The sequence below is a fragment of the Phyllobates terribilis genome, unplaced genomic scaffold (genome assembly GCF_046119375.1).
Source record: "Phyllobates terribilis strain yellow unplaced genomic scaffold, ASM4611937v1 Scaffold_311__1_contigs__length_2239622, whole genome shotgun sequence".
Lineage (NCBI taxonomy): Eukaryota > Metazoa > Chordata > Amphibia > Anura > Dendrobatidae > Phyllobates > Phyllobates terribilis.
In genome coordinates, this window is record NW_027363071.1 from 108072 (window position 1) to 134017 (window position 25946).

The 25946-nt window shown below is 44.3% G+C and overlaps 15 non-coding genes and 1 pseudogene across 15 annotated transcripts; all 16 read left to right on the top strand.

Moving 5' to 3' along the window:
• The first annotated feature begins 835 nt into the window (after nucleotides 1-835).
• Nucleotides 836-1026, top strand: LOC141221092 (U2 spliceosomal RNA). Its single transcript, XR_012289169.1, has one exon. It is a non-coding gene; the product is annotated as a U2 spliceosomal RNA (small nuclear RNA).
• A 1115-nt stretch (nucleotides 1027-2141) lies between these two features.
• Nucleotides 2142-2332, top strand: LOC141221008 (U2 spliceosomal RNA). The gene has a single exon (XR_012289102.1). It is a non-coding gene; the product is annotated as a U2 spliceosomal RNA (small nuclear RNA).
• A 1115-nt stretch (nucleotides 2333-3447) lies between these two features.
• LOC141221009 (U2 spliceosomal RNA) lies at nucleotides 3448-3638 on the top strand. The gene has a single exon (XR_012289103.1). It is a non-coding gene; the product is annotated as a U2 spliceosomal RNA (small nuclear RNA).
• A 1112-nt stretch (nucleotides 3639-4750) lies between these two features.
• Nucleotides 4751-4941, top strand: LOC141221093 (U2 spliceosomal RNA). Its single transcript, XR_012289170.1, has one exon. It is a non-coding gene; the product is annotated as a U2 spliceosomal RNA (small nuclear RNA).
• A 1115-nt stretch (nucleotides 4942-6056) lies between these two features.
• On the top strand, nucleotides 6057-6247 carry LOC141221094 (U2 spliceosomal RNA). Its single transcript, XR_012289171.1, has one exon. It is a non-coding gene; the product is annotated as a U2 spliceosomal RNA (small nuclear RNA).
• Nucleotides 6248-7362: 1115 nt separating this feature from the next.
• Nucleotides 7363-7553, top strand: LOC141221095 (U2 spliceosomal RNA). Its single transcript, XR_012289172.1, has one exon. It is a non-coding gene; the product is annotated as a U2 spliceosomal RNA (small nuclear RNA).
• Nucleotides 7554-8665: 1112 nt separating this feature from the next.
• On the top strand, nucleotides 8666-8856 carry LOC141221096 (U2 spliceosomal RNA). Its single transcript, XR_012289173.1, has one exon. It is a non-coding gene; the product is annotated as a U2 spliceosomal RNA (small nuclear RNA).
• Nucleotides 8857-9971: 1115 nt separating this feature from the next.
• LOC141221097 (U2 spliceosomal RNA) lies at nucleotides 9972-10162 on the top strand. The gene has a single exon (XR_012289174.1). It is a non-coding gene; the product is annotated as a U2 spliceosomal RNA (small nuclear RNA).
• A 1112-nt stretch (nucleotides 10163-11274) lies between these two features.
• LOC141221098 (U2 spliceosomal RNA) lies at nucleotides 11275-11465 on the top strand. The gene has a single exon (XR_012289175.1). It is a non-coding gene; the product is annotated as a U2 spliceosomal RNA (small nuclear RNA).
• Nucleotides 11466-12580: 1115 nt separating this feature from the next.
• Nucleotides 12581-12771, top strand: LOC141221099 (U2 spliceosomal RNA). The gene has a single exon (XR_012289176.1). It is a non-coding gene; the product is annotated as a U2 spliceosomal RNA (small nuclear RNA).
• A 1109-nt stretch (nucleotides 12772-13880) lies between these two features.
• LOC141221100 (U2 spliceosomal RNA) lies at nucleotides 13881-14071 on the top strand. Its single transcript, XR_012289177.1, has one exon. It is a non-coding gene; the product is annotated as a U2 spliceosomal RNA (small nuclear RNA).
• A 1115-nt stretch (nucleotides 14072-15186) lies between these two features.
• On the top strand, nucleotides 15187-15377 carry LOC141221102 (U2 spliceosomal RNA). Its single transcript, XR_012289178.1, has one exon. It is a non-coding gene; the product is annotated as a U2 spliceosomal RNA (small nuclear RNA).
• Nucleotides 15378-16492: 1115 nt separating this feature from the next.
• Nucleotides 16493-16683, top strand: LOC141221104 (U2 spliceosomal RNA). The gene has a single exon (XR_012289180.1). It is a non-coding gene; the product is annotated as a U2 spliceosomal RNA (small nuclear RNA).
• Nucleotides 16684-17798: 1115 nt separating this feature from the next.
• Nucleotides 17799-17989, top strand: LOC141221105 (U2 spliceosomal RNA). The gene has a single exon (XR_012289181.1). It is a non-coding gene; the product is annotated as a U2 spliceosomal RNA (small nuclear RNA).
• A 6231-nt stretch (nucleotides 17990-24220) lies between these two features.
• Nucleotides 24221-24396, top strand: LOC141221036 (U2 spliceosomal RNA; annotated as a pseudogene).
• Nucleotides 24397-25511: 1115 nt separating this feature from the next.
• LOC141221106 (U2 spliceosomal RNA) lies at nucleotides 25512-25702 on the top strand. The gene has a single exon (XR_012289182.1). It is a non-coding gene; the product is annotated as a U2 spliceosomal RNA (small nuclear RNA).
• The last annotated feature ends 244 nt before the right edge of the window (nucleotides 25703-25946 follow it).

Consider the following 25946-nt stretch of genomic DNA (forward strand, 5'->3'; position numbering starts at 1 on the left):
CTTTCACCTAAATAACTACAGGTGGTGAGATAAGCTGCACAATATAATTGACCTTTCAGTATATTGTTGCACACACACCATCTATTTAGCAAATGCCCTTGTTATCAACAGCAGCCTTTTAAACTCACCTGAGCTAACAGGTATGTGCGCTGGTTACTCTGCTGCGCTTAAAATTTCTTTTTTGGTTTGCTACAATGCCTTTTCTGAAACGTTGTCTCCTTCTGCTGGAACACTGACTTCTTTCATTTAATGCCTGCAGACTATAAAAGAGAACCCAACCCAAAAAGTTTGGTTGATTAGTCTGTGGCATTCTGTTAAACTGTTGCTTATGGCGGTCTCTGTGAGCTTCTCAGCGACATTCAGCCAGCCAGGTATCCTGCCTGCAGTAGATGGAATGTGGCAATGGAACGCTGGCTGCGCGTGTCATAATAGGCTCTGAGCCTTTATATACCTGTGCACAGCAGCAGCCACCTTCAGTCTGCTGCTGGACAGCCAGCAGCAGCAGCAGCAGGAGAGGTATGTAATCAGGAGCCCTCCTGCTAAGGGTAGACAGCTGCTCGTTCCACCCCACCCCCCGCCTTAATTGGTTCTTCTCCCTTCCAACGGTGTTGAGGCGGGTGGGAACAGCAGGGGGTGAAGGTGCTGTGTTTAAAGAGGTGGAGTTATGCAGATCTAAAACGCGTGGATTGCAGCAGCAGCAAGCCGAAAAGTGCAGGCATGTAAGGGATCTAGAGGTTGACAACATGTCTTCTTAACGGGAGTCCAGGAGCTCATCTCCACAAATGGACTTTTCAGGATCCTTGGGTGGCTCCGTAGTTTGAAACCAATTCTGGTTATCGCTTCTCGGCCTTTTGGCTAAGATCAAGTGTAGTATCTGTTCTTATCAGTTTAATATCTGATACGTCCCCTATCTGGGGACCATATATTAAATGGATTTTTAGAACAGGGAGATGGAAAAAGAGCTTGCTCTGTCCACTCCACGCATTGACCTGGTATTGCAGTATCTCCAGGACCGGTGCACCCCTTCTTTAATGCAGTTTCTAAAATCAGAAAGAATTGAATTCAATGTTTTTTGTTCATTTTGCTTGTTTGTCGGATTTTGGGATGGACTCTTTGGCTTTGCTTTTCTTCTCCTCATTGGATTTTTCATGTTCAAAGTTGCAGAAGCCAGATTACAAGCTCATTTTGGTTCAACTTCAGCAACTGTGCATTGCATTGCCATGTAATGTGATGCAATGCTATCTTTCTAGCTCTCCCTTTTTACTTCCTTTTGGATAAACAGACATATTAGGCAAGCATTTTGGAGCTTTCACCTAAATAACTACAGGTGGTGAGATAAGCTGCACAATATAATTGACCTTTCAGTATATTGTTGCACACACACCATCTATTTAGCAAATGCCCTTGTTATCAACAGCAGCCTTTTAAACTCACCTGAGCTAACAGGTATGTGCGCTGGTTACTCTGCTGCGCTTAAAATTTCTTTTTTGGTTTGCTACAATGCCTTTTCTGAAACGTTGTCTCCTTCTGCTGGAACACTGACTTCTTTCATTTAATGCCTGCAGACTATAAAAGAGAACCCAACCCAAAAAGTTTGGTTGATTAGTCTGTGGCATTCTGTTAAACTGTTGCTTATGGCGGTCTCAGGGAGCTTCTCAGCGACATTCAGCCAGCCAGGTATCCTGCCTGCAGTAGATGGAATGTGGCAATGGAACGCTGGCTGCGCGTGTCATAATAGGCTCTGAGCCTTTATATACCTGTGCACAGCAGCAGCCACCTTCAGTCTGCTGCTGGACAGCCAGCAGCAGCAGCAGCAGGAGAGGTATGTAATCAGGAGCCCTCCTGCTAAGGGTAGACAGCTGCTCGTTCCACCCCACCCCCCGCCTTAATTGGTTCTCCTCCCTTCCAACGGTGTTGAGGCGGGTGGGAACAGCAGGGGGTGAAGGTGCTGTGTTTAAAGAGGTAGAGTTATGCAGATCTAAAACGCGTGGATTGCAGCAGCAGCAAGCCGAAAAGTGCAGGCATGTAAGGGATCTAGAGGTTGACAACATGTCTTCTTAACGGGAGTCCAGGAGCTCATCTCCACAAATGGACTTTTCAGGATCCTTGGGTGGCTCCGTAGTTTGAAACCAATTCTGGTTATCACTTCTCGGCCTTTTGGCTAAGATCAAGTGTAGTATCTGTTCTTATCAGTTTAATATCTGATACGTCCCCTATCTGGGGACCATATATTAAATGGATTTTTAGAACAGGGAGATGGAAAAAGAGCTTGCTCTGTCCACTCCACGCATTGACCTGGTATTGCAGTATCTCCAGGACCGGTGCACCCCTTCTTTAATGCAGTTTCTAAAATCAGAAAGAATTGAATTCAATGTTTTTTGTTCATTTTGCTTGTTTGTCGGATTTTGGGGTGGACTCTTTGGCTTTGCTTTTCTTCTCCTCATTGGATTTTTCATGTTCAAAGTTGCAGAAGCCAGATTACAAGCTCATTTTGGTTCAACTTCAGCAACTGTGCATTGCATTGCCATGTAATGTGATGCAATGCTATCTTTCTAGCTCTCCCTTTTTACTTCCTTTTGGATAAACAGACATATTAGGCAAGCATTTTGGAGCTTTCACCTAAATAACTACAGGTGGTGAGATAAGCTGCACAATATAATTGACCTTTCAGTATATTGTTGCACACACACCATCTATTTAGCAAATGCCCTTGTTATCAACAGCAGCCTTTTAAACTCACCTGAGCTAACAGGTATGTGCGCTGGTTACTCTGCTGCGCTTAAAATTTCTTTTTTGGTTTGCTACAATGCCTTTTCTGAAACGTTGTCTCCTTCTGCTGGAACACTGACTTCTTTCATTTAATGCCTGCAGACTATAAAAGAGAACCCAACCCAAAAAGTTTGGTTGATTAGTCTGTGGCATTCTGTTAAACTGTTGCTTATGGCGGTCTCAGGGAGCTTCTCAGCGACATTCAGCCAGCCAGGTATCCTGCCTGCAGTAGATGGAATGTGGCAATGGAACGCTGGCTGCGCGTGTCATAATAGGCTCTGAGCCTTTATATACCTGTGCACAGCAGCAGCCACCTTCAGTCTGCTGCTGGACAGCCAGCAGCAGCAGCAGCAGGAGAGGTATGTAATCAGGAGCCCTCCTGCTAAGGGTAGACAGCTGCTCGTTCCACCCCACCCCCCGCCTTAATTGGTTCTCCTCCCTTCCAACGGTGTTGAGGCGGGTGGGAACAGCAGGGGGTGAAGGTGCTGTGTTTAAAGAGGTAGAGTTATGCAGATCTAAAACGCGTGGATTGCAGCAGCAGCAAGCCGAAAAGTGCAGGCATGTAAGGGATCTAGAGGTTGACAACATGTCTTCTTAACGGGAGTCCAGGAGCTCATCTCCACAAATGGACTTTTCAGGATCCTTGGGTGGCTCCGTAGTTTGAAACCAATTCTGGTTATCACTTCTCGGCCTTTTGGCTAAGATCAAGTGTAGTATCTGTTCTTATCAGTTTAATATCTGATACGTCCCCTATCTGGGGACCATATATTAAATGGATTTTTAGAACAGGGAGATGGAAAAAGAGCTTGCTCTGTCCACTCCACGCATTGACCTGGTATTGCAGTATCTCCAGGACCGGTGCACCCCTTCTTTAATGCAGTTTCTAAAATCAGAAAGAATTGAATTCAATGTTTTTTGTTCATTTTGCTTGTTTGTCGGATTTTGGGGTGGACTCTTTGGCTTTGCTTTTCTTCTCCTCATTGGATTTTTCATGTTCAAAGTTGCAGAAGCCAGATTACAAGCTCATTTTGGTTCAACTTCAGCAACTGTGCATTGCATTGCCATGTAATGTGATGCAATGCTATCTTTCTAGCTCTCCCTTTTTACTTCCTTTTGGATAAACAGACATATTAGGCAAGCATTTTGGAGCTTTCACCTAAATAACTACAGGTGGTGAGATAAGCTGCACAATATAATTGACCTTTCAGTATATTGTTGCACACACACCATCTATTTAGCAAATGCCCTTGTTATCAACAGCAGCCTTTTAAACTCACCTGAGCTAACAGGTATGTGCGCTGGTTACTCTGCTGCGCTTAAAATTTCTTTTTTGGTTTGCTACAATGCCTTTTCTGAAACGTTGTCTCCTTCTGCTGGAACACTGACTTCTTTCATTTAATGCCTGCAGACTATAAAAGAGAACCCAACCCAAAAAGTTTGGTTGATTAGTCTGTGGCATTCTGTTAAACTGTTGCTTATGGCGGTCTCTGTGAGCTTCTCAGCGACATTCAGCCAGCCAGGTATCCTGCCTGCAGTAGATGGAATGTGGCAATGGAACGCTGGCTGCGCGTGTCATAATAGGCTCTGAGCCTTTATATACCTGTGCACAGCAGCAGCCACCTTCAGTCTGCTGCTGGACAGCCAGCAGCAGCAGCAGGAGAGGTATGTAATCAGGAGCCCTCCTGCTAAGGGTAGACAGCTGCTCGTTCCACCCCACCCCCCGCCTTAATTGGTTCTCCTCCCTTCCAACGGTGTTGAGGCGGGTGGGAACAGCAGGGGGTGAAGGTGCTGTGTTTAAAGAGGTGGAGTTATGCAGATCTAAAACGCGTGGATTGCAGCAGCAGCAAGCCGAAAAGTGCAGGCATGTAAGGGATCTAGAGGTTGACAACATGTCTTCTTAACGGGAGTCCAGGAGCTCATCTCCACAAATGGACTTTTCAGGATCCTTGGGTGGCTCCGTAGTTTGAAACCAATTCTGGTTATCGCTTCTCGGCCTTTTGGCTAAGATCAAGTGTAGTATCTGTTCTTATCAGTTTAATATCTGATACGTCCCCTATCTGGGGACCATATATTAAATGGATTTTTAGAACAGGGAGATGGAAAAAGAGCTTGCTCTGTCCACTCCACGCATTGACCTGGTATTGCAGTATCTCCAGGACCGGTGCACCCCTTCTTTAATGCAGTTTCTAAAATCAGAAAGAATTGAATTCAATGTTTTTTGTTCATTTTGCTTGTTTGTCGGATTTTGGGATGGACTCTTTGGCTTTGCTTTTCTTCTCCTCATTGGATTTTTCATGTTCAAAGTTGCAGAAGCCAGATTACAAGCTCATTTTGGTTCAACTTCAGCAACTGTGCATTGCATTGCCATGTAATGTGATGCAATGCTATCTTTCTAGCTCTCCCTTTTTACTTCCTTTTGGATAAACAGACATATTAGGCAAGCATTTTGGAGCTTTCACCTAAATAACTACAGGTGGTGAGATAAGCTGCACAATATAATTGACCTTTCAGTATATTGTTGCACACACACCATCTATTTAGCAAATGCCCTTGTTATCAACAGCAGCCTTTTAAACTCACCTGAGCTAACAGGTATGTGCGCTGGTTACTCTGCTGCGCTTAAAATTTCTTTTTTGGTTTGCTACAATGCCTTTTCTGAAACGTTGTCTCCTTCTGCTGGAACACTGACTTCTTTCATTTAATGCCTGCAGACTATAAAAGAGAACCCAACCCAAAAAGTTTGGTTGATTAGTCTGTGGCATTCTGTTAAACTGTTGCTTATGGCGGTCTCTGTGAGCTTCTCAGCGACATTCAGCCAGCCAGGTATCCTGCCTGCAGTAGATGGAATGTGGCAATGGAACGCTGGCTGCGCGTGTCATAATAGGCTCTGAGCCTTTATATACCTGTGCACAGCAGCAGCCACCTTCAGTCTGCTGCTGGACAGCCAGCAGCAGCAGCAGCAGGAGAGGTATGTAATCAGGAGCCCTCCTGCTAAGGGTAGACAGCTGCTCGTTCCACCCCACCCCCCGCCTTAATTGGTTCTCCTCCCTTCCAACGGTGTTGAGGCGGGTGGGAACAGCAGGGGGTGAAGGTGCTGTGTTTAAAGAGGTGGAGTTATGCAGATCTAAAACGCGTGGATTGCAGCAGCAGCAAGCCGAAAAGTGCAGGCATGTAAGGGATCTAGAGGTTGACAACATGTCTTCTTAACGGGAGTCCAGGAGCTCATCTCCACAAATGGACTTTTCAGGATCCTTGGGTGGCTCCGTAGTTTGAAACCAATTCTGGTTATCGCTTCTCGGCCTTTTGGCTAAGATCAAGTGTAGTATCTGTTCTTATCAGTTTAATATCTGATACGTCCCCTATCTGGGGACCATATATTAAATGGATTTTTAGAACAGGGAGATGGAAAAAGAGCTTGCTCTGTCCACTCCACGCATTGACCTGGTATTGCAGTATCTCCAGGACCGGTGCACCCCTTCTTTAATGCAGTTTCTAAAATCAGAAAGAATTGAATTCAATGTTTTTTGTTCATTTTGCTTGTTTGTCGGATTTTGGGATGGACTCTTTGGCTTTGCTTTTCTTCTCCTCATTGGATTTTTCATGTTCAAAGTTGCAGAAGCCAGATTACAAGCTCATTTTGGTTCAACTTCAGCAACTGTGCATTGCATTGCCATGTAATGTGATGCAATGCTATCTTTCTAGCTCTCCCTTTTTACTTCCTTTTGGATAAACAGACATATTAGGCAAGCATTTTGGAGCTTTCACCTAAATAACTACAGGTGGTGAGATAAGCTGCACAATATAATTGACCTTTCAGTATATTGTTGCACACACACCATCTATTTAGCAAATGCCCTTGTTATCAACAGCAGCCTTTTAAACTCACCTGAGCTAACAGGTATGTGCGCTGGTTACTCTGCTGCGCTTAAAATTTCTTTTTTGGTTTGCTACAATGCCTTTTCTGAAACGTTGTCTCCTTCTGCTGGAACACTGACTTCTTTCATTTAATGCCTGCAGACTATAAAAGAGAACCCAACCCAAAAAGTTTGGTTGATTAGTCTGTGGCATTCTGTTAAACTGTTGCTTATGGCGGTCTCTGTGAGCTTCTCAGCGACATTCAGCCAGCCAGGTATCCTGCCTGCAGTAGATGGAATGTGGCAATGGAACGCTGGCTGCGCGTGTCATAATAGGCTCTGAGCCTTTATATACCTGTGCACAGCAGCAGCCACCTTCAGTCTGCTGCTGGACAGCCAGCAGCAGCAGCAGCAGGAGAGGTATGTAATCAGGAGCCCTCCTGCTAAGGGTAGACAGCTGCTCGTTCCACCCCACCCCCCGCCTTAATTGGTTCTCCTCCCTTCCAACGGTGTTGAGGCGGGTGGGAACAGCAGGGGGTGAAGGTGCTGTGTTTAAAGAGGTAGAGTTATGCAGATCTAAAACGCATGGATTGCAGCAGCAGCAAGCCGAAAAGTGCAGGCATGTAAGGGATCTAGAGGTTGACAACATGTCTTCTTAACGGGAGTCCAGGAGCTCATCTCCACAAATGGACTTTTCAGGATCCTTGGGTGGCTCCGTAGTTTGAAACCAATTCTGGTTATCGCTTCTCGGCCTTTTGGCTAAGATCAAGTGTAGTATCTGTTCTTATCAGTTTAATATCTGATACGTCCCCTATCTGGGGACCATATATTAAATGGATTTTTAGAACAGGGAGATGGAAAAAGAGCTTGCTCTGTCCACTCCACGCATTGACCTGGTATTGCAGTATCTCCAGGACCGGTGCACCCCTTCTTTAATGCAGTTTCTAAAATCAGAAAGAATTGAATTCAATGTTTTTTGTTCATTTTGCTTGTTTGTCGGATTTTGGGGTGGACTCTTTGGCTTTGCTTTTCTTCTCCTCATTGGATTTTTCATGTTCAAAGTTGCAGAAGCCAGATTACAAGCTCATTTTGGTTCAACTTCAGCAACTGTGCATTGCATTGCCATGTAATGTGATGCAATGCTATCTTTCTAGCTCTCCCTTTTTACTTCCTTTTGGATAAACAGACATATTAGGCAAGCATTTTGGAGCTTTCACCTAAATAACTACAGGTGGTGAGATAAGCTGCACAATATAATTGACCTTTCAGTATATTGTTGCACACACACCATCTATTTAGCAAATGCCCTTGTTATCAACAGCAGCCTTTTAAACTCACCTGAGCTAACAGGTATGTGCGCTGGTTACTCTGCTGCGCTTAAAATTTCTTTTTTGGTTTGCTACAATGCCTTTTCTGAAACGTTGTCTCCTTCTGCTGGAACACTGACTTCTTTCATTTAATGCCTGCAGACTATAAAAGAGAACCCAACCCAAAAAGTTTGGTTGATTAGTCTGTGGCATTCTGTTAAACTGTTGCTTATGGCGGTCTCTGTGAGCTTCTCAGCGACATTCAGCCAGCCAGGTATCCTGCCTGCAGTAGATGGAATGTGGCAATGGAACGCTGGCTGCGCGTGTCATAATAGGCTCTGAGCCTTTATATACCTGTGCACAGCAGCAGCCACCTTCAGTCTGCTGCTGGACAGCCAGCAGCAGCAGCAGGAGAGGTATGTAATCAGGAGCCCTCCTGCTAAGGGTAGACAGCTGCTCGTTCCACCCCACCCCCCGCCTTAATTGGTTCTCCTCCCTTCCAACGGTGTTGAGGCGGGTGGGAACAGCAGGGGGTGAAGGTGCTGTGTTTAAAGAGGTGGAGTTATGCAGATCTAAAACGCGTGGATTGCAGCAGCAGCAAGCCGAAAAGTGCAGGCATGTAAGGGATCTAGAGGTTGACAACATGTCTTCTTAACGGGAGTCCAGGAGCTCATCTCCACAAATGGACTTTTCAGGATCCTTGGGTGGCTCCGTAGTTTGAAACCAATTCTGGTTATCGCTTCTCGGCCTTTTGGCTAAGATCAAGTGTAGTATCTGTTCTTATCAGTTTAATATCTGATACGTCCCCTATCTGGGGACCATATATTAAATGGATTTTTAGAACAGGGAGATGGAAAAAGAGCTTGCTCTGTCCACTCCACGCATTGACCTGGTATTGCAGTATCTCCAGGACCGGTGCACCCCTTCTTTAATGCAGTTTCTAAAATCAGAAAGAATTGAATTCAATGTTTTTTGTTCATTTTGCTTGTTTGTCGGATTTTGGGATGGACTCTTTGGCTTTGCTTTTCTTCTCCTCATTGGATTTTTCATGTTCAAAGTTGCAGAAGCCAGATTACAAGCTCATTTTGGTTCAACTTCAGCAACTGTGCATTGCATTGCCATGTAATGTGATGCAATGCTATCTTTCTAGCTCTCCCTTTTTACTTCCTTTTGGATAAACAGACATATTAGGCAAGCATTTTGGAGCTTTCACCTAAATAACTACAGGTGGTGAGATAAGCTGCACAATATAATTGACCTTTCAGTATATTGTTGCACACACACCATCTATTTAGCAAATGCCCTTGTTATCAACAGCAGCCTTTTAAACTCACCTGAGCTAACAGGTATGTGCGCTGGTTACTCTGCTGCGCTTAAAATTTCTTTTTTGGTTTGCTACAATGCCTTTTCTGAAACGTTGTCTCCTTCTGCTGGAACACTGACTTCTTTCATTTAATGCCTGCAGACTATAAAAGAGAACCCAACCCAAAAAGTTTGGTTGATTAGTCTGTGGCATTCTGTTAAACTGTTGCTTATGGCGGTCTCTGTGAGCTTCTCAGCGACATTCAGCCAGCCAGGTATCCTGCCTGCAGTAGATGGAATGTGGCAATGGAACGCTGGCTGCGCGTGTCATAATAGGCTCTGAGCCTTTATATACCTGTGCACAGCAGCAGCCACCTTCAGTCTGCTGCTGGACAGCCAGCAGCAGCAGCAGCAGGAGAGGTATGTAATCAGGAGCCCTCCTGCTAAGGGTAGACAGCTGCTCGTTCCACCCCACCCCCCGCCTTAATTGGTTCTCCTCCCTTCCAACGGTGTTGAGGCGGGTGGGAACAGCAGGGGGTGAAGGTGCTGTGTTTAAAGAGGTAGAGTTATGCAGATCTAAAACGCATGGATTGCAGCAGCAGCAAGCCGAAAAGTGCAGGCATGTAAGGGATCTAGAGGTTGACAACATGTCTTCTTAACGGGAGTCCAGGAGCTCATCTCCACAAATGGACTTTTCAGGATCCTTGGGTGGCTCCGTAGTTTGAAACCAATTCTGGTTATCGCTTCTCGGCCTTTTGGCTAAGATCAAGTGTAGTATCTGTTCTTATCAGTTTAATATCTGATACGTCCCCTATCTGGGGACCATATATTAAATGGATTTTTAGAACAGGGAGATGGAAAAAGAGCTTGCTCTGTCCACTCCACGCATTGACCTGGTATTGCAGTATCTCCAGGACCGGTGCACCCCTTCTTTAATGCAGTTTCTAAAATCAGAAAGAATTGAATTCAATGTTTTTTGTTCATTTTGCTTGTTTGTCGGATTTTGGGGTGGACTCTTTGGCTTTGCTTTTCTTCTCCTCATTGGATTTTTCATGTTCAAAGTTGCAGAAGCCAGATTACAAGCTCATTTTGGTTCAACTTCAGCAACTGTGCATTGCATTGCCATGTAATGTGATGCAATGCTATCTTTCTAGCTCTCCCTTTTTACTTCCTTTTGGATAAACAGACATATTAGGCAAGCATTTTGGAGCTTTCACCTAAATAACTACAGGTGGTGAGATAAGCTGCACAATATAATTGACCTTTCAGTATATTGTTGCACACACACCATCTATTTAGCAAATGCCCTTGTTATCAACAGCAGCCTTTTAAACTCACCTGAGCTAACAGGTATGTGCGCTGGTTACTCTGCTGCGCTTAAAATTTCTTTTTTGGTTTGCTACAATGCCTTTTCTGAAACGTTGTCTCCTTCTGCTGGAACACTGACTTCTTTCATTTAATGCCTGCAGACTATAAAAGAGAACCCAACCCAAAAAGTTTGGTTGATTAGTCTGTGGCATTCTGTTAAACTGTTGCTTATGGCGGTCTCTGTGAGCTTCTCAGCGACATTCAGCCAGCCAGGTATCCTGCCTGCAGTAGATGGAATGTGGCAATGGAACGCTGGCTGCGCGTGTCATAATAGGCTCTGAGCCTTTATATACCTGTGCACAGCAGCAGCCACCTTCAGTCTGCTGCTGGACAGCCAGCAGCAGCAGCAGGAGAGGTATGTAATCAGGAGCCCTCCTGCTAAGGGTAGACAGCTGCTCGTTCCACCCCACCCCCCGCCTTAATTGGTTCTCCTCCCTTCCAACGGTGTTGAGGCGGGTGGGAACAGCAGGGGGTGAAGGTGCTGTGTTTAAAGAGGTGGAGTTATGCAGATCTAAAACGCGTGGATTGCAGCAGCAGCAAGCCGAAAAGTGCAGGCATGTAAGGGATCTAGAGGTTGACAACATGTCTTCTTAACGGGAGTCCAGGAGCTCATCTCCACAAATGGACTTTTCAGGATCCTTGGGTGGCTCCGTAGTTTGAAACCAATTCTGGTTATCGCTTCTCGGCCTTTTGGCTAAGATCAAGTGTAGTATCTGTTCTTATCAGTTTAATATCTGATACGTCCCCTATCTGGGGACCATATATTAAATGGATTTTTAGAACAGGGAGATGGAAAAAGAGCTTGCTCTGTCCACTCCACGCATTGACCTGGTATTGCAGTATCTCCAGGACCGGTGCACCCCTTCTTTAATGCAGTTTCTAAAATCAGAAAGAATTGAATTCAATGTTTTTTGTTCATTTTGCTTGTTTGTCGGATTTTGGGATGGACTCTTTGGCTTTGCTTTTCTTCTCCTCATTGGATTTTTCATGTTCAAAGTTGCAGAAGCCAGATTACAAGCTCATTTTGGTTCAACTTCAGCAACTGTGCATTGCATTGCCATGTAATGTGATGCAATGCTATCTTTCTAGCTCTCCCTTTTTACTTCCTTTTGGATAAACAGACATATTAGGCAAGCATTTTGGAGCTTTCACCTAAATAACTACAGGTGGTGAGATAAGCTGCACAATATAATTGACCTTTCAGTATATTGTTGCACACACACCATCTATTTAGCAAATGCCCTTGTTATCAACAGCAGCCTTTTAAACTCACCTGAGCTAACAGGTATGTGCGCTGGTTACTCTGCTGCGCTTAAAATTTCTTTTTTGGTTTGCTACAATGCCTTTTCTGAAACGTTGTCTCCTTCTGCTGGAACACTGACTTCTTTCATTTAATGCCTGCAGACTATAAAAGAGAACCCAACCCAAAAAGTTTGGTTGATTAGTCTGTGGCATTCTGTTAAACTGTTGCTTATGGCGGTCTCTGTGAGCTTCTCAGCGACATTCAGCCAGCCAGGTATCCTGCCTGCAGTAGATGGAATGTGGCAATGGAACGCTGGCTGCGCGTGTCATAATAGGCTCTGAGCCTTTATATACCTGTGCACAGCAGCAGCCACCTTCAGTCTGCTGCTGGACAGCCAGCAGCAGCAGCAGCAGGAGAGGTATGTAATCAGGAGCCCTCCTGCTAAGGGTAGACAGCTGCTCGTTCCACCCCACCCCCCGCCTTAATTGGTTCTCCTCCCTTCCAACGGTGTTGAGGCGGGTGGGAACAGCAGGGGGTGAAGGTGCTGTGTTTAAAGAGGTGGAGTTATGCAGATCTAAAACGCGTGGATTGCAGCAGCAGCAAGCCGAAAAGTGCAGGCATGTAAGGGATCTAGAGGTTGACAACATGTCTTCTTAACGGGAGTCCAGGAGCTCATCTCCACAAATGGACTTTTCAGGATCCTTGGGTGGCTCCGTAGTTTGAAACCAATTCTGGTCATCGCTTCTCGGCCTTTTGGCTAAGATCAAGTGTAGTATCTGTTCTTATCAGTTTAATATCTGATACGTCCCCTATCTGGGGACCATATATTAAATGGATTTTTAGAACAGGGAGATGGAAAAAGAGCTTGCTCTGTCCACTCCACGCATTGACCTGGTATTGCAGTATCTCCAGGACCGGTGCACCCCTTCTTTAATGCAGTTTCTAAAATCAGAAAGAATTGAATTCAATGTTTTTTGTTCATTTTGCTTGTTTGTCGGATTTTGGGATGGACTCTTTGGCTTTGCTTTTCTTCTCCTCATTGGATTTTTCATGTTCAAAGTTGCAGAAGCCAGATTACAAGCTCATTTTGGTTCAACTTCAGCAACTGTGCATTGCATTGCCATGTAATGTGATGCAATGCTATCTTTCTAGCTCTCCCTTTTTACTTCCTTTTGGATAAACAGACATATTAGGCAAGCATTTTGGAGCTTTCACCTAAATAACTACAGGTGGTGAGATAAGCTGCACAATATAATTGACCTTTCAGTATATTGTTGCACACACACCATCTATTTAGCAAATGCCCTTGTTATCAACAGCAGCCTTTTAAACTCACCTGAGCTAACAGGTATGTGCGCTGGTTACTCTGCTGCGCTTAAAATTTCTTTTTTGGTTTGCTACAATGCCTTTTCTGAAACGTTGTCTCCTTCTGCTGGAACACTGACTTCTTTCATTTAATGCCTGCAGACTATAAAAGAGAACCCAACCCAAAAAGTTTGGTTGATTAGTCTGTGGCATTCTGTTAAACTGTTGCTTATGGCGGTCTCTGTGAGCTTCTCAGCGACATTCAGCCAGCCAGGTATCCTGCCTGCTGTAGATGGAATGTGGCAATGGAACGCTGGCTGCGCGTGTCATAATAGGCTCTGAGCCTTTATATACCTGTGCACAGCAGCAGCCACCTTCAGTCTGCTGCTGGACAGCCAGCAGCAGCAGGAGAGGTATGTAATCAGGAGCCCTCCTGCTAAGGGTAGACAGCTGCTCGTTCCACCCCACCCCCCGCCTTAATTGGTTCTCCTCCCTTCCAACGGTGTTGAGGCGGGTGGGAACAGCAGGGGGTGAAGGTGCTGTGTTTAAAGAGGTGGAGTTATGCAGATCTAAAACGCGTGGATTGCAGCAGCAGCAAGCCGAAAAGTGCAGGCATGTAAGGGATCTAGAGGTTGACAACATGTCTTCTTAACGGGAGTCCAGGAGCTCATCTCCACAAATGGACTTTTCAGGATCCTTGGGTGGCTCCGTAGTTTGAAACCAATTCTGGTTATCGCTTCTCGGCCTTTTGGCTAAGATCAAGTGTAGTATCTGTTCTTATCAGTTTAATATCTGATACGTCCCCTATCTGGGGACCATATATTAAATGGATTTTTAGAACAGGGAGATGGAAAAAGAGCTTGCTCTGTCCACTCCACGCATTGACCTGGTATTGCAGTATCTCCAGGACCGGTGCACCCCTTCTTTAATGCAGTTTCTAAAATCAGAAAGAATTGAATTCAATGTTTTTTGTTCATTTTGCTTGTTTGTCGGATTTTGGGATGGACTCTTTGGCTTTGCTTTTCTTCTCCTCATTGGATTTTTCATGTTCAAAGTTGCAGAAGCCAGATTACAAGCTCATTTTGGTTCAACTTCAGCAACTGTGCATTGCATTGCCATGTAATGTGATGCAATGCTATCTTTCTAGCTCTCCCTTTTTACTTCCTTTTGGATAAACAGACATATTAGGCAAGCATTTTGGAGCTTTCACCTAAATAACTACAGGTGGTGAGATAAGCTGCACAATATAATTGACCTTTCAGTATATTGTTGCACACACACCATCTATTTAGCAAATGCCCTTGTTATCAACAGCAGCCTTTTAAACTCACCTGAGCTAACAGGTATGTGCGCTGGTTACTCTGCTGCGCTTAAAATTTCTTTTTTGGTTTGCTACAATGCCTTTTCTGAAACGTTGTCTCCTTCTGCTGGAACACTGACTTCTTTCATTTAATGCCTGCAGACTATAAAAGAGAACCTAACCCAAAAAGTTTGGTTGATTAGTCTGTGGCATTCTGTTAAACTGTTGCTTATGGCGGTCTCTGTGAGCTTCTCAGCGACATTCAGCCAGCCAGGTATCCTGCCTGCAGTAGATGGAATGTGGCAATGGAACGCTGGCTGCGCGTGTCATAATAGGCTCTGAGCCTTTATATACCTGTGCACAGCAGCAGCCACCTTCAGTCTGCTGCTGGACAGCCAGCAGCAGCAGCAGCAGGAGAGGTATGTAATCAGGAGCCCTCCTGCTAAGGGTAGACAGCTGCTCGTTCCACCCCACCCCCCGCCTTAATTGGTTCTCCTCCCTTCCAACGGTGTTGAGGCGGGTGGGAACAGCAGGGGGTGAAGGTGCTGTGTTTAAAGAGGTGGAGTTATGCAGATCTAAAACGCGTGGATTGCAGCAGCAGCAAGCCGAAAAGTGCAGGCATGTAAGGGATCTAGAGGTTGACAACATGTCTTCTTAACGGGAGTCCAGGAGCTCATCTCCACAAATGGACTTTTCAGGATCCTTGGGTGGCTCCGTAGTTTGAAACCAATTCTGGTTATCGCTTCTCGGCCTTTTGGCTAAGATCAAGTGTAGTATCTGTTCTTATCAGTTTAATATCTGATACGTCCCCTATCTGGGGACCATATATTAAATGGATTTTTAGAACAGGGAGATGGAAAAAGAGCTTGCTCTGTCCACTCCACGCATTGACCTGGTATTGCAGTATCTCCAGGACCGGTGCACCCCTTCTTTAATGCAGTTTCTAAAATCAGAAAGAATTGAATTCAATGTTTTTTGTTCATTTTGCTTGTTTGTCGGATTTTGGGATGGACTCTTTGGCTTTGCTTTTCTTCTCCTCATTGGATTTTTCATGTTCAAAGTTGCAGAAGCCAGATTACAAGCTCATTTTGGTTCAACTTCAGCAACTGTGCATTGCATTGCCATGTAATGTGATGCAATGCTATCTTTCTAGCTCTCCCTTTTTACTTCCTTTTGGATAAACAGACATATTAGGCAAGCATTTTGGAGCTTTCACCTAAATAACTACAGGTGGTGAGATAAGCTGCACAATATAATTGACCTTTCAGTATATTGTTGCACACACACCATCTATTTAGCAAATGCCCTTGTTATCAACAGCAGCCTTTTAAACTCACCTGAGCTAACAGGTATGTGCGCTGGTTACTCTGCTGCGCTTAAAATTTCTTTTTTGGTTTGCTACAATGCCTTTTCTGAAACGTTGTCTCCTTCTGCTGGAACACTGACTTCTTTCATTTAATGCCTGCAGACTATAAAAGAGAACCCAACCCAAAAAGTTTGGTTGATTAGTCTGTGGCATTCTGTTAAACTGTTGCTTATGGCGGTCTCTGTGAGCTTCTCAGCGACATTCAGCCAGCCAGGTATCCTGCCTGCAGTAGATGGAATGTGGCAATGGAACGCTGGCTGCGCGTGTCATAATAGGCTCTGAGCCTTTATATACCTGTGCACAGCAGCAGCCACCTTCAGTCTGCTGCTGGACAGCCAGCAGCAGCAGCAGCAGGAGAGGTATGTAATCAGGAGCCCTCCTGCTAAGGGTAGACAGCTGCTCGTTCCACCCCACCCCCCGCCTTAATTGGTTCTCCTCCCTTCCAACGGTGTTGAGGCGGGTGGGAACAGCAGGGGGTGAAGGTGCTGTGTTTAAAGAGGTGGAGTTATGCAGATCTAAAACGCGTGGATTGCAGCAGCAGCAAGCCGAAAAGTGCAGGCATGTAAGGGATCTAGAGGTTGACAACATGTCTTCTTAACGGGAGTCCAGGAGCTCATCTCCACAAATGGACTTTTCAGGATCCTTGGGTGGCTCCGTAGTTTGAAACCAATTCTGGTTATCGCTTCTCGGCCTTTTGGCTAAGATCAAGTGTAGTATCTGTTCTTATCAGTTTAATATCTGATACGTCCCCTATCTGGGGACCATATATTAAATGGATTTTTAGAACAGGGAGATGGAAAAAGAGCTTGCTCTGTCCACTCCACGCATTGACCTGGTATTGCAGTATCTCCAGGACCGGTGCACCCCTTCTTTAATGCAGTTTCTAAAATCAGAAAGAATTGAATTCAATGTTTTTTGTTCATTTTGCTTGTTTGTCGGATTTTGGGATGGACTCTTTGGCTTTGCTTTTCTTCTCCTCATTGGATTTTTCATGTTCAAAGTTGCAGAAGCCAGATTACAAGCTCATTTTGGTTCAACTTCAGCAACTGTGCATTGCATTGCCATGTAATGTGATGCAATGCTATCTTTCTAGCTCTCCCTTTTTACTTCCTTTTGGATAAACAGACATATTAGGCAAGCATTTTGGAGCTTTCACCTAAATAACTACAGGTGGTGAGATAAGCTGCACAATATAATTGACCTTTCAGTATATTGTTGCACACACACCATCTATTTAGCAAATGCCCTTGTTATCAACAGCAGCCTTTTAAACTCACCTGAGCTAACAGGTATGTGCGCTGGTTACTCTGCTGCGCTTAAAATTTCTTTTTTGGTTTGCTACAATGCCTTTTCTGAAACGTTGTCTCCTTCTGCTGGAACACTGACTTCTTTCATTTAATGCCTGCAGACTATAAAAGAGAACCCAACCCAAAAAGTTTGGTTGATTAGTCTGTGGCATTCTGTTAAACTGTTGCTTATGGCGGTCTCTGTGAGCTTCTCAGCGACATTCAGCCAGCCAGGTATCCTGCCTGCAGTAGATGGAATGTGGCAATGGAACGCTGGCTGCACGTGTCATAATAGGCTCTGAGCCTTTATATACCTGTGCACAGCAGCAGCCACCTTCAGTCTGCTGCTGGACAGCCAGCAGCAGCAGCAGCAGGAGAGGTATGTAATCAGGAGCCCTCCTGCTAAGGGTAGACAGCTGCTCGTTCCACCCCACCCCCCGCCTTAATTGGTTCTCCTCCCTTCCAACGGTGTTGAGGCGGGTGGGAACAGCAGGGGGTGAAGGTGCTGTGTTTAAAGAGGTGGAGTTATGCAGATCTAAAACGCGTGGATTGCAGCAGCAGCAAGCCGAAAAGTGCAGGCATGTATGGGATCTAGAGGTTGACAACATGTCTTCTTAACGGGAGTCCAGGAGCTCATCTCCACAAATGGACTTTTCAGGATCCTTGGGTGGCTCCGTAGTTTGAAACCAATTCTGGTTATCGCTTCTCGGCCTTTTGGCTAAGATCAAGTGTAGTATCTGTTCTTATCAGTTTAATATCTGATACGTCCCCTATCTGGGGACCATATATTAAATGGATTTTTAGAACAGGGAGATGGAAAAAGAGCTTGCTCTGTCCACTCCACGCATTGACCTGGTATTGCAGTATCTCCAGGACCGGTGCACCCCTTCTTTAATGCAGTTTCTAAAATCAGAAAGAATTGAATTCAATGTTTTTTGTTCATTTTGCTTGTTTGTCGGATTTTGGGATGGACTCTTTGGCTTTGCTTTTCTTCTCCTCATTGGATTTTTCATGTTCAAAGTTGCAGAAGCCAGATTACAAGCTCATTTTGGTTCAACTTCAGCAACTGTGCATTGCATTGCCATGTAATGTGATGCAATGCTATCTTTCTAGCTCTCCCTTTTTACTTCCTTTTGGATAAACAGACATATTAGGCAAGCATTTTGGAGCTTTCACCTAAATAACTACAGGTGGTGAGATAAGCTGCACAATATAATTGACCTTTCAGTATATTGTTGCACACACACCATCTATTTAGCAAATGCCCTTGTTATCAACAGCAGCCTTTTAAACTCACCTGAGCTAACAGGTATGTGCGCTGGTTACTCTGCTGCGCTTAAAATTTCTTTTTTGGTTTGCTACAATGCCTTTTCTGAAACGTTGTCTCCTTCTGCTGGAACACTGACTTCTTTCATTTAATGCCTGCAGACTATAAAAGAGAACCCAACCCAAAAAGTTTGGTTGATTAGTCTGTGGCATTCTGTTAAACTGTTGCTTATGGCGGTCTCTGTGAGCTTCTCAGCGACATTCAGCCAGCCAGGTATCCTGCCTGCAGTAGATGGAATGTGGCAATGGAACGCTGGCTGCACGTGTCATAATAGGCTCTGAGCCTTTATATACCTGTGCACAGCAGCAGCCACCTTCAGTCTGCTGCTGGACAGCCAGCAGCAGCAGCAGCAGGAGAGGTATGTAATCAGGAGCCCTCCTGCTAAGGGTAGACAGCTGCTCGTTCCACCCCACCCCCCGCCTTAATTGGTTCTCCTCCCTTCCAACGGTGTTGAGGCGGGTGGGAACAGCAGGGGGTGAAGGTGCTGTGTTTAAAGAGGTGGAGTTATGCAGATCTAAAACGCGTGGATTGCAGCAGCAGCAAGCCGAAAAGTGCAGGCATGTAAGGGATCTAGAGGTTGACAACATGTCTTCTTAACGGGAGTCCAGGAGCTCATCTCCACAAATGGACTTTTCAGGATCCTTGGGTGGCTCCGTAGTTTGAAACCAATTCTGGTTATCGCTTCTCGGCCTTTTGGCTAAGATACCACATCTTGCCAGAAGGATTCTAAGCCAATCGTGCCCTTGGCCTTGAGGCATCGGCGGTGTAAAAGCCGTCTTAAGCCTCATGCTGCTTTAGGGGGCAGATACGCAAAGAAACCAAGAAGGCGATCGACCCTATCTACCTTTTGAAGATGGCATCAGCAGTAGCGGCCGCAGTGCGCTATGCCAGAGCTGGTGACCTTCGCATCAAGAACTCTTTCAAGATCGAAGTGGACGATGCATCCAAGGAGAAGTTGACCTTGAAGTTTTTCGTGAGGAGAGTGCTGCTGGAGATCCTAGGAGTAAAGAGGGAAGACATCCTGGCCCTTCAAGATCGCCCCGGTTCCTTCACTTTGACTCTGGAGTCGGAGTATGCGTGCCAGAACCTCTTCCGCCAGATTCACCTGCACCTTTCAGATGAGGATCTTAAAGGACTCACCTTTGTCATCCTTTACTCCGGTGGAGAGAAGCCGCTCGTGGTTCAGATGAGCAACCCTCATGTTCCCTTAGTTAATATTATTTGCTTTCTTCAAAACTATTTCCCAGAACTGCGGTATTCCCACAAGGTCATGAATGAGGAAAACCTCTGGACGGGAAAGCATAAATTTTTTGTTAAATTTTGTGAAGATCCAAATGGCATTGGTGGTCAGCGTCATCCTCCGTCAAGTTTCCTGATCGGTAGGGAGCGGGGGCGCCTCTTCTACCCGGACATGCCCCTCTTCTGCCGGAAATGCATGTGTTTCGGTCACACTTATGAGAACTGCAAGGAGGAGGTGGCAATCTGTAAGAAGTGCTACAAGCATGGACATGCCACAATGGACTGTACCAATGAGATGGTGTGCAACATCTGCCGGGTCCCAGGTCACTCCTTCCGGGAGTGTCCTTTGAAGAAAAAGGCGGAAACCTATGCTGAAACGCTGGCAAAGCAACCTGCCCGTGTGCCTCCATCTGCTCCCGGGGGGCAGAGGCAACCCTCTGCTGTTCCTGCTCCTGCGGGTGCGTCTACAGCGCGGGGGCAGTCTTCTAGCTCTCCAGTACCTGCTCCACAGACCAAGCCTGCTAGTACATCAGGTGGTACGTCTGCACCTGCTGCACAGAGGAAGCCAACCAACCCTCCTGCTCCTGCTGCTAAGGGGGGTCCCACCGGTGCTCCTGTATCTACTGTGCGAACACAACCCCCTGTAGGCGGGTCCACAAGCACTTCAGTGCCTGCTGCGCAGGGAAAACCTGCCAGTTCTCCTATTCCTGCTGCGCATAAGCCCACGTCTATGCAGAAACCTCCAGCTGAGAAACCTGTCCGTCCTGAGAGGAGGGAAGCTTCATCTAAGGACTGGGCTGCTGATTCTGATCCGGGTGATATGGTGGTGGAGGGGAGTCCCTCTGCTGAAATCGGGACATTTAGCTCGGAGGAAGAAGCAATGGAGCTGGAAACTCGTAGGAAAAGGAAAACAGATGATAGGTCTGATGAGAATGTGGCCAGGGAGACTTCCAAGAAGTGTCCATTAAAACCAAGTCTTCTGCAATACAAGCCAATGGCTCCCGCTGCCCCTCCTGAGGAGCCAAGGCCTTCAGACCCTATAAACATTTCTTTTTCGGACTCAGAAGTGCAGAGCCCGTTAACATCGGTGGGCTTTATGTCTGATTCTGACAGTAGTGTGACCTGAACTATCCTATCATGACCTCATCAATTAAAGTAGCCTCGCTCAATGTGAGGAGTATAAGGGGCTCTACAAGAAGGGCTGCTTTGTTTTCCTACCTGTCAACAGTGGACTGTGATGTCTTTTGTTTGCAAGAATGTAACATTGACTTTGATATGAATTATGCAGATTTAAGAAAAGATTGGCCTCATGGGCCCTCTATCTGGTCCGGAGATAATGAAAATCGTTCCTCTGGCATTGGAGTGCTGTTTAGGTCGCATGACTTTAAAATCAACTCTTTTGTGGACATTTCTTCTGGACGTGCTCTTTTCTTAAATATTAGTTTTAAAGGTGTGGACTTTAGACTTTTGAACATTTATGCTTCTCCGGTGAAGGAAGAGAGACATCAGTTGTTTGAAGATGTGCAATATTACCTACCTGGTTCATCGCCTCTGATGTTCTGTGGGGATTTCAATTGTGTCTTGCCTGGTGAAGGGAGAAGCGGGAGTTCCACCGTTCCTAAAAAAGACAAAACAGAGAAACAACTAAAGGATTTGTTAACTGATTTTTTTCTTAGAGACTCCTGGAAAGAGATCCGTAGTAATGATCCCGGTTATACTTGGGAGAACTCTTCTTCTAAATCTCGTATTGATTTTATTTTCATGTCCCAATATGTGAATGTCAAATCTGTTGTCTTAATCCCAAACATTTTTTCAGATCATAAGATGTTGCTATCAGAGTTAGAATTACCTGGGCTTGTCAAGGCAAGAGGAGTTTGGAGGCTAAATACAACATTGTTACAAGATCCTAAGGTAAGAACAGATTTTAAAGCGTTTTTTAATTATTTAAGAACAAAACAACAAAAATTTTTAACTCTGCTAGAATGGTGGGAATACAGCAAGATGAAGATAAAAAGTTTTTTTATCAAGGTCAGCATAGCCAATGCAAGAGAAAAGTCCGCTTGGCATAAAAGGCTTATTACTAAATTGCAGACCTGTTATCAACTAAGAGATGTGGGACTTGAAATGGACGATTTAATTGAAGCAACAAAAAAAGAAATTAAAAAGAGTATAGAGTCGAAGGGTAAGGAAATAATTTATAACTCAAAAATTGAAGTGATGGAGAAAAATGAAAAGTGCTCAAGATTTTTTTTTAAAAAAGTAGTTGCTGCTAAGGAAATGATAACAGAATTAGAGGGTGAAACTACAACTGAAGGTATGCTCAACCAAGCTCACCAGTTTTATCAGCAGCTTTTTAATGAGAAAACTATAGACCAGTCTTTTACTGAAGATGCCCTTAATTCATTAAAAAATAGTCTGAGCCGCGAAGACCAAGAATTGTTATGCACTGAAGTCACCTTGTCGGAAGTAGATGCTGCTATCAAAAGTTTTTCCTATGGGAAAACCCCTGGTTCTGACGGTTTGCCTGTTGAATTTTATCGTGAATTTTGGAATTTTTTAAAACCCGACTTGTTTTTAGTAATCAAAGAAGCTTTTAAGTGTGATATCCTGCCTATATCTTGGAGAAGTGGTCTGGTCTCCCTGATTTTTAAAAAAGGAGCCAAATCCCATCTGGCAAACTGGAGACCAATCACACTGTTGAATGTTGATTACAAGTTGATGTCCAAAATTTTAGTGAACCGTTTTAAAAAAGTTTTATCCAAAGTTATTTATGAGGACCAGGTATGTGGGGTGCCAGGAAGAGGAGTTGCGGAGCATCTCAATACCATCCGCGATGTCATATGGTACCAGCAATCCAGGAAGCAAGACTTAGCAATTTTATCGTTGGATTTTCAAAAGGCTTTTGATCGTGTCTCTCATTGTTTTTTATGGTTGGTTTTAAAAAAAATGGGCTTCCCTGAAATTTTTATCAAGCAAGTGGCACTTTTATATAAGAACTCTTTTAGTAAAATTTTAATCAATGGATTTTTGTCTAATGAAGTGTTTTTGCATTCAGGTGTAAAGCAAGGCTGCCCTTTGTCCCCAGTGCTATTTATATGTGCAATAGAGCCTCTTTTATCTATGCTACGAGAGGATAAAGTGATTAAAGGTGTCCCTATCCCTGGAGGACACGGAAGAGATGTGAAGGTAATGGGCTACATGGATGATATTACTATTTTTTGTTCATCACCTGCCGCTCTCAGGAGAGCTATAAGAACGACCAATTTTTTTTGTGAAGCCTCAGGGTTTAAGTTAAACATTGAGAAATGTGATTGTTTTGTCCGTGGCAATTGGGCGGATGTGTCCATCCCTGATCTCCCGATGCAGTCAGAGAAGATTAAAATTCTGGGCGTGATTTTTGATCGACAGAATGATGGAATGAAGAGCTGGGATGGAGTAAGGGACAAAATACAAAAGAAGATTGACTTTTGGAAATTAAGAAAATTAACAATCGAAGGTAAAGTTTTAATTATTAAGGCCCTTCTGCTTCCTGTCATGTTATATCTCAGTTATGTTTATCCCCCAAGTGACCTTACAGCAAGAAGATTACAGAGAATGCTGTTTGAATTTGTGTGGAACTCTAAGTTCGAAAAGGTGAAGAGAGAAACAATGTACAAGATGCACCACCTTGGTGGTAAGGATGTTCCCAACGTCAAACTGTTTTTATACTCCAAGTTTTTTAGCCTCTGTTTTAAATATATGTTTGCTTCAAGCCCTTGGGCACATTTTTTAAGATATGCAGCTGGCCACATTTTTAGGAGGCGAAAGTGGATATCCATTTCTTTAACAAGCCCAGTGTTGTTATCCCCTCCACAACAATATGCCATCCTGGAGAAAGTTATCAGATTATATGGCCTAGATTCTTTTGAGATGGAGACATTGAAGAATGCAAGGAAGCTGCTGCAGCAATTAAAAAAGAAAGAAACTTTGACGCCCATAAGCCATTATTCATATAGCAGAGTCACTAAAATATGGAATTTAACAAATGCACCTTACCTGATGAATCAACATAAAGATTTAGCTTGGATGATTGTGCAGGAATGTTTACCGACTCGTGATTTCCAGTATAAAAGAAGACTTAGTACTATACAAACCTGCCCGAGGCATCAGTGCAATAATGATGAGACTACTATGCACCTTATTTGGAATTGTGATTTTGCACAGCAAGTGTGGAAAGACTGTGGTGAGCTTTTAAAATTTTTATCTGGTCTTAATTTTTTAAGCCATGAAGTGGTTTTATATGGGATTTTACCAAACATGACGAAAGAAAAAGAGAGAGTTTTATGGTGCACTTTGAGTTGTGTTAAAAGTGCTCTATGGAAGACCAGAAACATATTGTTGTTTAAAAGAGACTATATAGAAGTCAAGGATTGTATAAGACTGGCATTAAGTGAAATTTATATGTACTACCTAATGGATATGAAGAAGCTTGGAAAGAAAAGAGCCCTGAGTATATGGAACTATCACCTATGGAAGATGTTATTTTAAAGCTCTGAAGAAAAGATAAAGACTACGATATTTTAAATATAAACGCAAAATCTGTTCTTATCAGTTTAATATCTGATACGTCCCCTATCTGGGGACCATATATTAAATGGATTTTTAGAACAGGGAGATGGAAAAAGAGCTTGCTCTGTCCACTCCACGCATTGACCTGGTATTGCAGTATCTCCAGGACCGGTGCACCCCTTCTTTAATGCAGTTTCTAAAATCAGAAAGAATTGAATTCAATGTTTTTTGTTCATTTTGCTTGTTTGTCGGATTTTGGGATGGACTCTTTGGCTTTGCTTTTCTTCTCCTCATTGGATTTTTCATGTTCAAAGTTGCAGAAGCCAGATTACAAGCTCATTTTGGTTCAACTTCAGCAACTGTGCATTGCATTGCCATGTAATGTGATGCAATGCTATCTTTCTAGCTCTCCCTTTTTACTTCCTTTTGGATAAACAGACATATTAGGCAAGCATTTTGGAGCTTTCACCTAAATAACTACAGGTGGTGAGATAAGCTGCACAATATAATTGACCTTTCAGTATATTGTTGCACACACACCATCTATTTAGCAAATGCCCTTGTTATCAACAGCAGCCTTTTAAACTCACCTGAGCTAACAGGTATGTGCGCTGGTTACTCTGCTGCGCTTAAAATTTCTTTTTTGGTTTGCTACAATGCCTTTTCTGAAACGTTGTCTCCCTCTGCTGGAACACTGACTTCTTTCATTTAATGCCTGCAGACTATAAAAGAGAACCCAACCCAAAAAGTTTGGTTGATTAGTCTGTGGCATTCTGTTAAACTGTTGCTTATGGCGGTCTCTGTGAGCTTCTCAGCGACATTCAGCCAGCCAGGTATCCTGCCTGCAGTAGATGGAATGTGGCAATGGAACGCTGGCTGCGCGTGTCATAATAGGCTCTGAGCCTTTATATACCTGTGCACAGCAGCAGCCACCTTCAGTCTGCTGCTGGACAGCCAGCAGCAGCAGCAGCAGGAGAGGTATGTAATCAGGAGCCCTCCTGCTAAGGGTAGACAGCTGCTCGTTCCACCCCACCCCCCGCCTTAATTGGTTCTCCTCCCTTCCAACGGTGTTGAGGCGGGTGGGAACAGCAGGGGGTGAAGGTGCTGTGTTTAAAGAGGTGGAGTTATGCAGATCTAAAACGCGTGGATTGCAGCAGCAGCAAGCCGAAAAGTGCAGGCATGTAAGGGATCTAGAGGTTGACAACATGTCTTCTTAACGGGAGTCCAGGAGCTCATCTCCACAAATGGACTTTTCAGGATCCTTGGGTGGCTCCGTAGTTTGAAACCAATTCTGGTTATCGCTTCTCGGCCTTTTGGCTAAGATCAAGTGTAGTATCTGTTCTTATCAGTTTAATATCTGATACGTCCCCTATCTGGGGACCATATATTAAATGGATTTTTAGAACAGGGAGATGGAAAAAGAGCTTGCTCTGTCCACTCCACGCATTGACCTGGTATTGCAGTATCTCCAGGACCGGTGCACCCCTTCTTTAATGCAGTTTCTAAAATCAGAAAGAATTGAATTCAATGTTTTTTGTTCATTTTGCTTGTTTGTCGGATTTTGGGATGGACTCTTTGGCTTTGCTTTTCTTCTCCTCATTGGATTTTTCATGTTCAAAGTTGCAGAAGCCAGATTACAAGCTCATTTTGGTTCAACTTCAGCAACTGTGCATTGCATTGCCATGTAATGTGATGCAATGCTATCTTTCTAGCTCTCCCTTTTTACTTCCTT